This window comes from Felis catus, chromosome B1 (assembly GCF_018350175.1).
Source record: "Felis catus isolate Fca126 chromosome B1, F.catus_Fca126_mat1.0, whole genome shotgun sequence".
Taxonomy (NCBI): Eukaryota; Metazoa; Chordata; class Mammalia; order Carnivora; family Felidae; genus Felis; species Felis catus.
The window spans coordinates 108001067-108015490 of record NC_058371.1 but is presented as its reverse complement, the minus strand read 5'-3'; the positions used below and the strand labels follow the sequence as shown (position 1 = coordinate 108015490).

The 14424-nt window shown below is 35.3% G+C and overlaps 1 long non-coding RNA gene across 4 annotated transcripts in view; it reads left to right on the top strand.

Moving 5' to 3' along the window:
- Positions 1–14424, top strand: part of LOC123384970 — a 476510-nt gene that overhangs the window by 238063 nt on the left and 224023 nt on the right. The window lies entirely within an intron of this gene.

Genomic DNA, 14424 nt, shown 5'->3' with positions numbered 1-14424 from the left:
TTAAAGGTCCAGGTAGTAAATAATGTAAGCTTTGCAGCCATACAGTCTGTATGTATACAGTATAACCACTGTTATATTACAGAAGCAGCCATAGACAAAGCCACACACAAGCCATACATGACACATGAACAAATGAGTGGGACTGTGTTCCAGTAAAATCTTACTTACAAAACAAGTGAGTCTCAATTTGTCTTTCCAGTTGTAGTTTGCCATCCTGTCACTATCTCCTTCTCTATATTTCACCCTCCCATTAAGTTACGAAGAAAGAAGTCTTCCCAGACATCACACTGGGCAGAGAGACTGATGCGTTCCTGATAACAAATACTAAGATTAACCTCCTTTCCAGAGAGTCAAGAGGAGAATAACTTTCTACTGACTATTCTACACTAAGGAAAACAGATAAAATAGTATTTTTTTATCCACATTCTTATTTTTAAAATTTCAAGCCTTGTAATAACCAATGCTATAATATTTTTCTTTACTTTTATATTATTTGAAATATCAAATTACCAAAAATCAATTTATCATTATTTCATAAGCAATATCACTTTATCAAAAAATGATTTTGTTTCAAAATTGTAGCAATTCTTTCATAAAGCTGAAGTGTGCATTAACTTTATTCCTTCCAAAATGTATCTCTATATTCTCTTCTCTAAAACACTACTAATTAGCAGGAGTATTCCAAATTTTTCAGACATGTAAAATAGACTCGCCAAAAATGGCATATGTTTTATAGCTCTCTAATGCTTTATTATGTAGAAAACACCAAGGCATTATGAACAATGATATAAAAGATATGTTCTATTACAACCTTCATTCTCCTGGAGAAGACGCAGGGTACTTAGGGTGTTGACATGGTCTCTCTGACACTAGTGATGATATATGTCTATTATTCAAGCATGGCTTTCTGTTTTCAGAATCAATGTTATGTACAGATATAAAAATTTAATAAACATTTATTATTTATATCAGGGTCTGCATAGGATTTTAGGAAGTGTAAGAGTAAGAGAACGATATATTGGAAGAGATACATGAGTTGGAATTCATTCTGTTGTTCTTTGTTAATTTGGCAAGTTAACATTTTCTCTTTCTCTCTGGTGATAAGGATTGTCTATATGTTACTTGAAGAGGGGTGACCCTCTCATCCCATATGATTTCTGACACCCCATATTAGGTTACTCTTCAGGTGAGCACATGTTTCTTAACTTCTCTATGTACCAAGCTGAAGCTTTCGCCATCGTTTTACACCAAGTCAAGCTTTAAAGAATGCCATCTGATCATTTTATTCTCCAGCTGAAAATATTTCAATCATTTAACGTTCCTTGAAAAAAATGAACAGCAAAATATGACTTGGAAAATATCTTGATCAAGCTCTACTTATTTTTTCTCATCTTTTATCACTTTCTCGTGCTCATAGACACCTGTATGTTTCACATGCTTTCACTCCAAACTATAGAGTGGAGCTAATTCCTATTTACTCACTTTGGATGTCCTATCTTGTGAAGCTTTCATTTATCAAACAATTTCGTAAGGTATTCTTTTAATATGATTTCATGGAATGCTGTAATTATTTTTATCATACCATAGAGTATATTTCACTTTTGTTCTCTGCATAGATTATGAGCTCCTCAGTCTGCTACAAAGTAGGTACTCCAAAAATTGATACTTGAAAAAAAATGTAACTGGTGAAGAATCATAGGTAATAATTCTTACTAGATCAATTCAGCTAATACAGTAACTGATTTGTGCAAATGTATTGAAATATTAACTAAGAGTGGAAGAACTCTGTCTCCATATCAATATAGGTTTGCTTTATGATCTTATATTTCTTAGTAGTCATTGATAAGGCTGGTATTTGATTTTTCTATTGTAATTGTATGTTTATATTTCTCCATTCACACCATCTTACCTGATCACATTTTGCCAGGTGAATGTCTAGCACCTGGGCAGTGTTTCTTACCAAAATAAGAGAGAACTAATTAATTGACCCATTTTTCTTAACAAGTAATGTTTGTGGCTTCATTACGTATAATTCAGGAATTGAACAAATTCTTGACAGATATTTCTCTAAAATTACAAAGAAAAATACTATCCTTAAAAAATGCTTCAGTGGTCATAAGAAAAAGCTTAAAATTAAGGAATTTCCTTAGTTCTTATATTTCCCTTAGCAAGGGAATCATTTTAGGAACATTTTACATAATCAGTGTAAAATATCAGTAGGCTAGTGAGCTAGCAAATTATTCTTGCTGAATGCTTTGCAGAGCTTGACAAGTTAGAGTCCTGTAATACAAAATCTCCAAATCCCAAAATTTATTGAGAAATTTTACATTTCAAATACTTTTTTTGTACAAAAATAGCATCAGATATATAATTCTCAGGGGAGGACTTCAAAGATAGTATGTGATTACAGTGACATTAGTGGCCAGTAAATGAAAATTTAATATAAGGTGAACAACAGGATATTAAACAACAAAAAAATGTGGTGAATTGTAAAAAATATTTGTCATAGAGTTACCATGTTTTATTTCAAACATGGTAATTAAAACAATACAAACATTGAGTTAATGTATCTGGCTCTTTGTGCTAAATAGGTGTCCTATTAAGGGATTGTTACCTTCATTCACCTTTAAGCAAGGGATACCTGTCTGCATATACCCTCCCTTCCAGATGCTTCTCTTCTTTCCTAGTAGTGGTTCAGCTTCATCTACTGATTCATGTCAGTTATGTGTGACAGAGACTAAAAATGTTGGCACAGATGAGTTTAACACAGGACCACAGTTTGACATTTTAAGGGTATGGCTTCTAGAGTTAGTTCTGATGGTAAGCCTTGCTTCTTATTGTGGGTCCTTTGAAGTTATTTAACCTGTGTAAATATGAGCTTCTTCAACTGTAAAATAAAAGTAAAATTATACATACCTTATTGGGTTATTGTAAGGTTAATAAGCTGATGAATTGCAAAACTGAGAAAACATTTAGCAATGAATACATTTGGTCACAACCTCTGCCTGTCGCCACGTATCAGGAGAATGGTATTGCTTATCTACTTTTCAACTCTTCATAAGCAGCCCTACCTCCAAATTTCAAATGTAGATGTCATCTTTTTTTCTTAAGGGCCTCATTATGTAGATCATAGCCATTAGTGAGAGGGGCTCTGGATCAGCTGAGAGACTGGAGGGATTACATTGTAAACTGTAAAGGAAGGGGAAGACTTTGGTAGAAAGTCAAGAGGGAAATGCAGGAATTGGGAAGATTAGTTGAAATTTTGAATAACAAATAAACAAATTTTTTTGGAAATAGCCACTTCATGTGTGAGTTATTACCAGAATAAGAGAGGTGAGGAAAAGGGAATAATTTAATAATTTTTTTCTGAGTTGTGGAAAAGTCTTCCTATTAGGTATTTCTTTTTAATTTCAAAAAATGTTGTTTTCTTTTTTTTTTTTTTAATGTTTATTTATTTTGTCAGAGAGAGCACAAGCAGGGAAGGGGCATCCCAATCCGGCTCCACACTGTCAGTACAAAGTCCCACACTGGCTCAATCTCATGAACCATGAGATAGTGACCTGAGCTGAAATAAAGAGTCGACGCTCAACCAACTGAACTGGCCAGGCTCCCCTTTTCTTCTGTTTTTAAAAATGTTTTAATTATCTTATTTTTATCGATCACACATTCTTTGAATAAAACACCCAAAGTATGAAGAAGGTATTCCAAGTTTACATATATACATGTGTAAGACATACATCAGTATTTCTGCGTAGGGAATTTCTTAACTCAAAGGCAAGCTACAGAAAAGTCTTAATTGCAAATGCATGGCTATACTTCAAGCAACCACATTTCTTCATTTGCTTCTCTAAATCTTACCAATGCTGGAACACTGAGAAACTCCTTCCTTTCTGTAATTACCTGATAAAACCATTCTGTTTTGCTTTTATTCTGCATTTTGATGACTGAATTCCTTCACCTGTCATGGTTGCATGTTATCCAGAATTCCATCTTCAACAGTGAAAACAATACAAGCTTCAATAAGAAACGTTTCGAGATATTCCAGTTGCTATTCCAAAATAGAACAATTAAAGAAATACATTGCTTAAGGAAAGCAAATTTCTTGATTTTATTCTTAATATACAGTATCAAAAGGTATCAGTCTTTAGGGAGTATATGCACTATGAAACAAAGGGAACAAATGACATTTTGAAATTTATAGAATTCATAATTTGGGCCATTAGAAGCATGCTGGTATTTCACATATATTTTCACTGTGTTTTTGAATGTAAGTATAAACAATGTAAATCAACAGAATATCATCATTAAAAAGTCAGATTATTAAGTTTAAGGGCATTTGTTTTCTTTCCTAGAGATTTAAGGATAGAAATGTAGACAATAAATGATTATTATTTTCAAAAATAATAGTTATTTCATGTAAATCAAGTAACAGGTTTGAAAACAGAGTTATAGAACTATACCAGAAATTTTAGCACATTTTTACACTACACGCTAATAAATCATTATGCTTTATTATTGGTGATGGTATAGTGTTTTATTTGTATGAGAGTCTCTGCAAGTCTGAATGCTAATGCTACCAGTGGCTTAGCATAGAAAACACTAGTAACAGGTGATGGAAACCTGTGCACAATTCTCTAAGTAGTTATAATACTGAGGTCTGTGATCTATCTACTTTAAACGCACACACACACGCACACACACACAGTGTTTAATTTGTGGTTTCTATTATGTTCTATTACTGGCATGATGGTCCATAGCACTTAAATTAAGTACAGACATTTTATCATTGCAACTGAAGAGCAAGAAAATGGAAGCAATAACAATGAAATGTAGTTCAATTATAAAAATTCAATAGATTCTAAAGTATATGTGGCCAAAAAAATCACTGAGAATAATTTAAAAATTATGGTTGGATGTTATACACATAATTTGACATAGTGCAATAAATATTACAATTATATAAATTTTCATATTAGCAAGAAATTATCCAAATACTGCATTACATATTATACATCATATATTACTTTAATATTATATTTATCTTTAAATGATTTTAGAAACTGAATTATTAAAAATATTTCTTTGAATAAATAGAGCCAGAGAAATCTTAAAGAACACACATCTGAGCTTTTCTAGACAAGTTGACATTGTTCATCATGTTAAAAAAAAAAAGGAAAAGCAAATCGTATTTGTGGTAGATTCCAAATATGGCCACATTTTTTTCCTCCCTGTAATCTCCTTGCCTTGTGAACTGCCCTGACACTCTGGCCTTGTGACTTGTTTGGTACAATACTATGTTAGCAAATGTGTTGGAAGCAGAGGCTAGAGAAGCACTTGCACAGAGGTCTTATCCTCTCTTTCAGCTCCTGGGTCTCCTGCTACCATGAAAATAAGCGCAGTTAGTAGTCTACCAGATGATGAGAGGCACATGGCCTGGTAACTCCCTCAGCCTGGCTGACAATCTGCAAACCATTCATATTAGATCAGGCTGGAAGACCAGACAATCTACCTTATGACAACAGATAAAAGAGAGAGCTCAGCAGAGATGAACTGAGCTAGCCCAGTTAATAATCATTGCTCAGATAACCCACAAAATCATGATCTAAATAAATAGTTGCAGTTTTAAGCCACCTTGTTTTGGAATGGTTTGTTACACAAGAAAAGCTACATGCATGAAAAAGCACAAATTAGAGATGTTAGGGATGTAAACTGTATTATGCAACATGCTTAAAATGGAAGGTCATATAGCAACTTTAACACTTGTAGAGGTAGGTCTGTATTTAGGATGGCCTGTATTTATTATCGTTTTATAATAATAAAATTTACAAACTATTTTCCATTTATAGTGTATTTAATGATGTTTTGGTTACTTAATCCATAATAGCACATTATCATCCTGTGTCAACCAGATAGAACAGTGCTATATTTATCCCTCTCATTTTTTATGGGAAGAAACAGAGGACAGATCAGTAAATAAGACAGATCATTAATTTGAACTGAGGCAGACTGGTCCCAGAAACTATACTCTCAACCATTTTATTGCTTCTCATGACAGATATTCACAATACATTGTAGGGTAAATAAAACAGGGAACAGAATATTATGAAAATTCAACCCAAATTTTTGTTTAAAAAGATCAGTAGTTTGTACAGAGTAGACAAAAATAAGTGACATGAGCATTAGTATACTATTGCTATGGTTACAGTTACTGTAAATACGATACTTAAAACAGATTTATTATCTTATAGTTCTGTAGGTCAGGAGTTCAGTACTGATCTCACCAGACTAAAATCAAAATATTGGTAGGTTGTATGACTTTGTGGAGAATGTAGGGGAGAACATGGTTCCTACCAATCCAAGTTGGATTAGATGGACAGAATTTAATTCATTGAGGTTTGAATTGATGTTCTTTTTTTTTTTTTTTTGCTGGCTATAAACTGTGGATGATTCCCAGCTTCTAGAAGAACACAACTGTGTTCTTTGTCTCCTAGCCTCTATCCATCATTTTCAAAGCCAGGTATGATGGGTTGAATCCTCATGTGGCATCTCTCTGACATTGTCTTCTACTGTTTTCTACCTTTAAGGATCCATGTGATTAGATTGAGCCACCTAGATAATCTAGGTTGATCTCTTTATATCAGGGTATTTAACCATAATCACATCTGTAGAACCCGTTCTAACAGATCAGATGTGATCAGGACATGGACATCTTTGGGGGCACTATTATTCTGCCAAACACAATTTATATATGTCCCAAAGTTGGCAGTTGTTGTTTCTGAATGATTTCAGTTTATTAGTGAATTTTGTTTACTATTTTTTTATTTAACTGAATTCTCTGATATTTCCATAGTATATTGTATATCTGATACAAAAATATTTATATTCACAGTACTTTTCTGAAAAAGAAATAGGGTATGTTTTTCAAATACCCAAATTTCTGTATTCTTTAAATATAAATACTATTACTTAATTAACATTGTTTGTATCTCAGGCTTAATTATTATCTTATTGCTATAGTCAAAATCCTTTTGTCTTATACTATAAAATTGGACTTATTTTCAAATCTGTGTATTTAGAGGTGATGATATTCTTCTAGAAGTCATATCAAGAATCATTATGTGGGGCGCCTGGGTGGCGCAGTCGGTTAAGCGTCCGACTTCAGCCAGGTCACGATCTCGCGGTCCGTGAGTTCCAGCCCCAGGTCAGGCTCTGGGCTGATGGCTCAGAGCCTGGAGCCTGTTTCCGATTCTGTGTCTCCCTCTCTCTCTGCCCCTCCCCCGTTCATGCTCTGTCTCTCTCTGTCCCAAAAATAAATAAAAAACGTTGAAAAAAAATTAAGAAAAAAAAAAGAATCATTATGTGTTGGGCGCCTGGGTGGTTCAGTTGGTTAAGCATCTGACTCTTGATCTCAGCTCAGGTCTTGATGTCAGAGTTGTGAGTGCTGGGGGTGAAGCCTACTTCAAAATAAAATAAAATCATTAGGTGTTAAAATTAGAAATTGAAGTTATTCCGACTTTCTTTAATAACATATTATAGCATTGTCAGTCATAAATTTCTCATGAATAAAGTTAATAATCCTCTTGAGCATCTTACCTCCTTCCACAAATCTTGAGTTCAGTTAGTTAATTACTCACTCAGAATTATTATAGAAATTCCTCAGAAAACAAGCACTTTCAAAAATACTATAAAAGTTTGGTGTCCATTTATTAAAGTATAATTGTGACATTGTTGACTTTTTAAGGTCTTATTAACTCATTCACTCTTTCTCTCTCTCATTCTATTTCTTCCCCCCCTCTCTGTCCCCTTCTTTCTGCCCCCCCAACCTTGAAATGTTATTTCTTTTCTTAATACCTTAGCTATTTTGGATTCATATTTCTTTGTTTTAACTAAAATCCAAGTTAGTTAACATATGGTGGAATAATGATTTCAGGAATAGAATTTAGTGAATTTACATATAATACCCAGTGCTCATCCAACAAGTGCCCTACTTTATGTCCTTGCCCATTTAGCCCATCCCCCCCACCCAACATCCCTCCAGCAATCCTCAGTTTGTTTTCTAAACTTAAGAGTCTCTTATGATTTGTCTCCCTCTCTGTTTTTATATTTTTTTGCTTCTCTTCCCTTATGTTCATCTGTTTTGTATCTTAAATTCCACACTATGAGTGAAATCATATGATATGTTTCTTTTTCTAACCAATTTATTTTGCTTGGCATAATACACTCTAGTTTCATCCATGTTGTTGCAAATGGCAAGATTTCATTCTTTTTGATCATTGAGTAATATTCCATTGTATATTTATGCCACATCTTCTTTATTCATTCATTTGTCAATAGACATTTGGGCTCTTTCCCTACTTTGGCTATTGTTGATAGAGCTGCTGTCAACATTGGGACGCACGTGCCCTTCAAAACACCACTCCTGTATCCCTTGGATAAATACGTAATACTGCAATTTCTGGGTAATAGAATAGTTCTATTTTTAATTTTTTTGAGGAAATTCCACACTGTTTTCCAGAGTTGCTTCACCAGTTTGCATTCCCACCAGCAGTGCAAAAGAATACCTCTTTCCCCACATCCTCACCAATATCTGTTGTTGCCTGGGTTGTTCATTTTAGCCACACTGACTGGTGTGAGGTGGTATCTGAGTGTGGTTTTGATTTGTATTTCCCTGATGATGAGTGTTGTTGAACATCTTTTCATGTGTCTGTTAGCCATCTGATTGTCTTGTTTGGAAAGGTGTCTGTCTATTCATGCCTTTTGCCCATTTCTTCACTGGATTATTTGTTTTTTGAGTGTTGAGTTTGATAAATTCTTTATAGATTTTGGATAATAACCCTTTATCTGATATGCCATTTGCAGATTTCTTCTTCCATTCCATTGGTTGTGATTTAGTTTTGCTGATTGTTTCCTTCCTTGTGCAGAAGCATTTTATCTTGATGAGATCGCAATAGTTCACTTTTGCTTTTGTTTACATTGCTTTCCGGAGACATGTCGAGTAAGATGTTGCTGCAGCTGAGGTCAAAGAGGTTATTGCCTGTTTTCTCCTCTAGGATTTTGATGGATTCCTGTCCTATGTTTAGGTCTTTCATCCATTTTGAGTTTATTTTTGTGTATCTTGTAAGAAAGTGGTTCAGTTTCATTCTTCTGCATGTTGCTGTCCAGTTTTCCCAACACCATTTTCTGAAGAGACTGTCTTTTTCCCATTGGATATTCTTTCCTGCTTTGTCAAAGATTAGTTAGCCATACATTTGGGGGTCTCGATTCTCTTCCATTGATCTATGTGCAGTAGAAAGAGAAATCAAAGATTAGATCCCATTTACAATCGCACCAAAAACTGTAAAATACCTACCAGTAAACCTAACCAAAGAAATAAAAGATCTGTACACTGCTCTTCAAAGAAATTGAAAAAAATACAAAAAAATTAAAGGGTTGCCTGGGTGGCTCAGTCGCTTGGGTGTCTGACTTCAACTCAGGTCATGATCTCGCAGTTCATGAGTTCGAGCCCCATGTCAGGCTCTATTTTGACAGCTTTGTGTCTCCCCTTCTCTCTTACCCTCCCCTGCTCATTCTCTCTCTCTCTCTCTCTCTCTCTCTCTCTCTCTCTCTCTCTCTCTCCTGAGAAATAAATAAATGTTTAATTTTTTTTTAAAAGGAAAAAACATTCCATGCTCATGGATTAGAAAAACAAATATTGTTAAAATGTCGATACTACCCAAAGCCATTTACATATTCAGTGCAGTCCCTATCATAATAACACCAGCATTCTTCACAGAGCTAGAACAAACAATTCTAAAATTTGTATGAAAACAGAAAAGACCCTGAATAGCCAAAGCAATTCTGAAAAAGAAAACCAAAGCCAGAGGCATCATAATTCTGGATTTGAAGCTGTATTACAAAGCTGTAAATATCAAGACAGTATGGTACTGGCACAAAAACAGACACATAGAATCATATTTCTAATTCTAGTTGTGCTTTTGATTTTTTGAAGCCTTACATAACATATTGGGTGTCTTGTTGAACTCCCACAGCATTGGCATTCTGTACACAGGGGACATGAAAAAAGGTATATGTAATGGGATAGCAAAACATATTGAATATACATATTGCATATATTTCCTCTGCTCACATGCATACTTCATTGTTCTAGCAGACTTCAATTACAAAACCTAAGTTAGATAAAATTACTAAGAATTTCAAAATAGCGACAGCAGTGCACCAAATTATGTGTAGTTCCCTTTTTATCATAGGCTCTGAGTGGCTACACAGCTTGTACACCCATAAAGCCATCCCTGTTTACTTCCTTCTGTATCACTTTCCCCATTTTCTTACTTGTGTTTTCCGAGATTACCTCCTGGGTAAGTGTCTTGTATCCCAAACTAATACTCATCATTTTATTTTAAGGAAATGTATATGAAAATGGCAATAGTAGTGGTCATCACAATGAAATACTGGAACTAGTCAGAAGACACTAAGTACCCCATTGCTGGCAACAAGTGGCTTCAAATCATCAAACTGATAATGTTTTCTGATAATGTATACTTACAGTCTCATTGTGGAGAATGAAATGATATACATGTAGAAAGGAAAACCATGATTATGTAATAGCTCAACCTCTTGCAACAATTGGAGAAGTAGTGATTATAAAGATATTGGAGTTAAGTAGGTTTTTTTTTACTGACCTAGAAGCTGTGAGGAAAGAGAATGACAGGTTCAGGCCAGTTGACTATCAATTCAAGGTACACTGTGCAAACCAGAAACTCTTCATGGAAAATTTAGAGAGATTGATATCTTTAGTAGCCAGAAGTCAGACCCATGTTTTGATTTTAAGAGCTGCAGAACCACCAAAAGGTCTATTCATTGTAAAACATAAGCCCTTGATAGAGAAGGACTGGGACCCCCAAAACAGGGAAAGGACATTGAATAGATTAAGTTGATAATTTTGAACTCCAGATTCTTCTGAGCCCTCTGAACTGAGGAAATGGTGCACTATCTCATGCTAAAGGAGAGAAAAATTACATATTCTGAAGCTCAAAGATGGCTTGACTTAAGATAGATAGTACATTAAAGATATTTTTCCTCATGATCTTTTGCCTGCTGCCTTCATTGCCTCTAAATCAATAACTAAGCTGAAATCTTAGCATGTATTAAGTGGGAAGTATGGGCTATATTATGTGAACAAAAGGATCATTCACTTAAGAACTGCAGAAACCTGCCAACATGTAACAGCAGAAGAATAAATTCTAAGAATCTGACATATAGCACAGCGACTAGTTAACAGTACAGTATTATATACCTGAAAGGGCTGAAAGTAGATATTAAGCATTCTCACCACAAAAAAGTGTTAACTGTATGATGGATATGTTAATTATCTTGATCTTGGTAATCATTTGACAATGTATATGTATATCAAATCATCACATTGTACTCTTTAAATATATACAATTATATCTGTCAATTATTCTTCAATAACATTGGGGGGAAAAAGAGCAGAAACCTGGATAACACCTTCAGAAGTGGACTTTGAGTACACTGCACAGAAGAGAAGGCAGAAAATAGGCTGGTTAGCAAGAGAGTTTATTGATATGAGAGTGATATCTGGTAAATCAGTATGAAAATACTGGCAGATTTGATGAAAATCCTGGATCCAGTCCTAATACACTACTTAAGTAGTTCTATATCAGTTTTCCTTTGTCATAATAATGGTGTGTAACAGGGGCGCCTGGGAGGCTTAGTCAGTTGGGTGTCTGACTTCGACTCAGGTCGTGATCTCACAGTTCATGGGTTCAGGCTCCTGTGTCAGGCTCTGTACAGCTCTGAACCTGGAGCCTGCTTCAGCTTCTGTGTCCCCCAATCTCTCTGCCCCTCCCTGCTCACATTCTGTGTCTCTCTCTTTCACAAATAAACATTAAGAAAATTAAAAAATAATGCTGTATAACAACCACACAACCCAGTAGCTTAAAAGAGTAACTATTTATAAGCCAGTGGTTTGGCTGGATGTGTTGTTGTTGTTGTTGTTGTTGTTGTTGTTCTAGATCTGGTGCAGTTGTGTCAAAGGGATTATCTCTAGCACGTGCTATTAACAGACAGATGGTCTGAATATAGTTTATCTGTCTAGGATCACCTTAGCTGATTCATGTAGTCTGGTAACCTCTAGGAGGGAGGGTTTTTTTTTTATGTTTATTTATTTTTAAGAGAGAAGGAGAGAGAGGGAGAGAATGGGGAGGGGCAGAGAGATGGAGACAGAATCTGAAGCAGGCTCTAGGCTCTGAGCTGTCAGCACAGAGCCCATCGGAGGGCTCGAACTCACCAGCCATGAGATCATGACCTGAGCCGAAGTCAGATGCTTAACTGACTGAGCCACCCAGGTGCCCCAAGAAGGTTAGCTTATACTCACCTGAATGGTGAACAGAGATTCAGTGGAAAGAATCAAAGTATATAAGGCTCTAGGTTAGACTCAGTAACAGTGATCCTTCTGCTTCATTCTATTACTCAATGCAAGTCAAAGACCCAGCTGAGATTCAGATAGTAAAGAAATAGATTCTGCCTCTTGATCTGCAAAATCATATTACAAAGAAATTTATACCAGAAGAAGTAGATAATGAGTCATTTTTCAAATATTCACTCTCCCTTGAATCCTATAAATATATATAATCATCACTTCCTTGACAGAAAATTTTAAAAAGGAGTCAGAAGACTCAGAGAGATGGGCATATTAGGATGAATTTATTATGTGAAAGTGAGGAGCCTATCTGTTAATAAGTTCCTCATATGGTGTAAGTAACATTCCTTTCTTTAAAGCTATAAGGAATGCACCAGTGGAGAGGGTGTGGTGGACAGCATCCTTGAGAAACTCTTTGTTGTAAGTAGGAAAGATTGCCAAAAACTGGCCTTCAAAGTGACAGGCCTCTTCAGCATGACAGAGGACAGTGGCATTTAACTCTTGGGGACAAAATGGATATGATTACCAAAATGGGCAGCAAAACAATAAGAGTAATTAGGGAGAGTTGAACTGCAGGAATTTCTGGTAATGGTGGTATGTTTTTTGGGTAAGAGAGTTGGCATCCCAGAATAGTATAATTTGACTTACTCTAAAAACATCAAAACAGGATGAGAAAAAGCTAATGCCTGACACTACCTTAGAAAATAATTATTTCTTGTTGAGTTTCTGTATTTGACCCATTTTTCATACTCAGATCCTGTCATCAATTGGAGTCTTAGTCTGAGTAAGGATTCTGCAGACGCCATGAGTCAACAAAATGAATATTCTCCCGGTCTTTTTTGAAAGGGTCCTAAGTAAATTTACCAAAGTAATTATATAGTAGGTAAATAAAATTCCAGAACTTTAAACAAATTTGAATAAGTGTCTAAGCTGTATACAGTAATGATCCCTTGTTGAAAAAAATGAACATTAAGCCCAGGAGATAAATATAGCCCTGGTATAAGTCTGTTTCATAATCAGTCCAGTAGATTGGCAGATCAACCTCATTGTCATTTCCGTAGCTCCTTGAATATATAAAATATACAGATATACTTGGCACTTTGCTGAAGTCTTTCCTTGGCTCCCTGACCTGGGACTAAGAGAATTTATCATAGAAATTATATAAATCCCAAAACACTTCAGGAATACAAGAGTAGTAGTTTCCATTATATCTCTCTATGATTTTCTTGTATAATCTCAGAAAAAAAAAGGAATCATGATGAAAAATGGGGGGCTATCTAAATGTAATCAAGTAAAAAGCCCAACTGCAGCTATTGTGCCAGATATGATATCTTTATTTTTTTTATTTAAAAAAAAATTTTTAGCGTTTTATTTATTTTTGAGACAGAGAGAGGGAGACACAGAATCTGAAACAGGCTCCAGGCTCTGAGCTGTCAGCACAGAGCCGGATGTGGGGCTCAAACTCACAGACCGCGAGATCATGACCTGAGCCAAAGTCGGCCGCTTAACCGACTGAGCCACCCAGGCACCCCAGATATGATATCTTTAGTAGAATAAATCCACACAGCCTCTAGCATTTGATGTGTACATATTGATCTGGCAAGTGTGTTTTTTCTAGTTCCTAACAGAAAGACTTCTTGAATGTTCCACTCTTGTTCTGAGACCCATTCAAATATGGGAGGGAGGGATCAAAGGGCTACCTGTTTTGAGTGGAGACCAGAACAAGAGATGAATCTGCATCAGGTTTAAGTATCCCTATAAGGAATGTAGGCCAACTTCAAAAGGTGGGTTGCAATTTAGGCCACTAGGGTACTCAAACAAGGTCATACCTTTTGAAGTAGAAAACTATTAATAAATAGTGACTAGTAATTACTATTGATCTTTGAAAGTAGCCTTTATCTTTACACTAGACCTAGAAAAGACTTAGTACCGGAACGTACTGCATCAAGAGACTATGAAGTTGGTTCTGTCCTTCCTAAACTGGG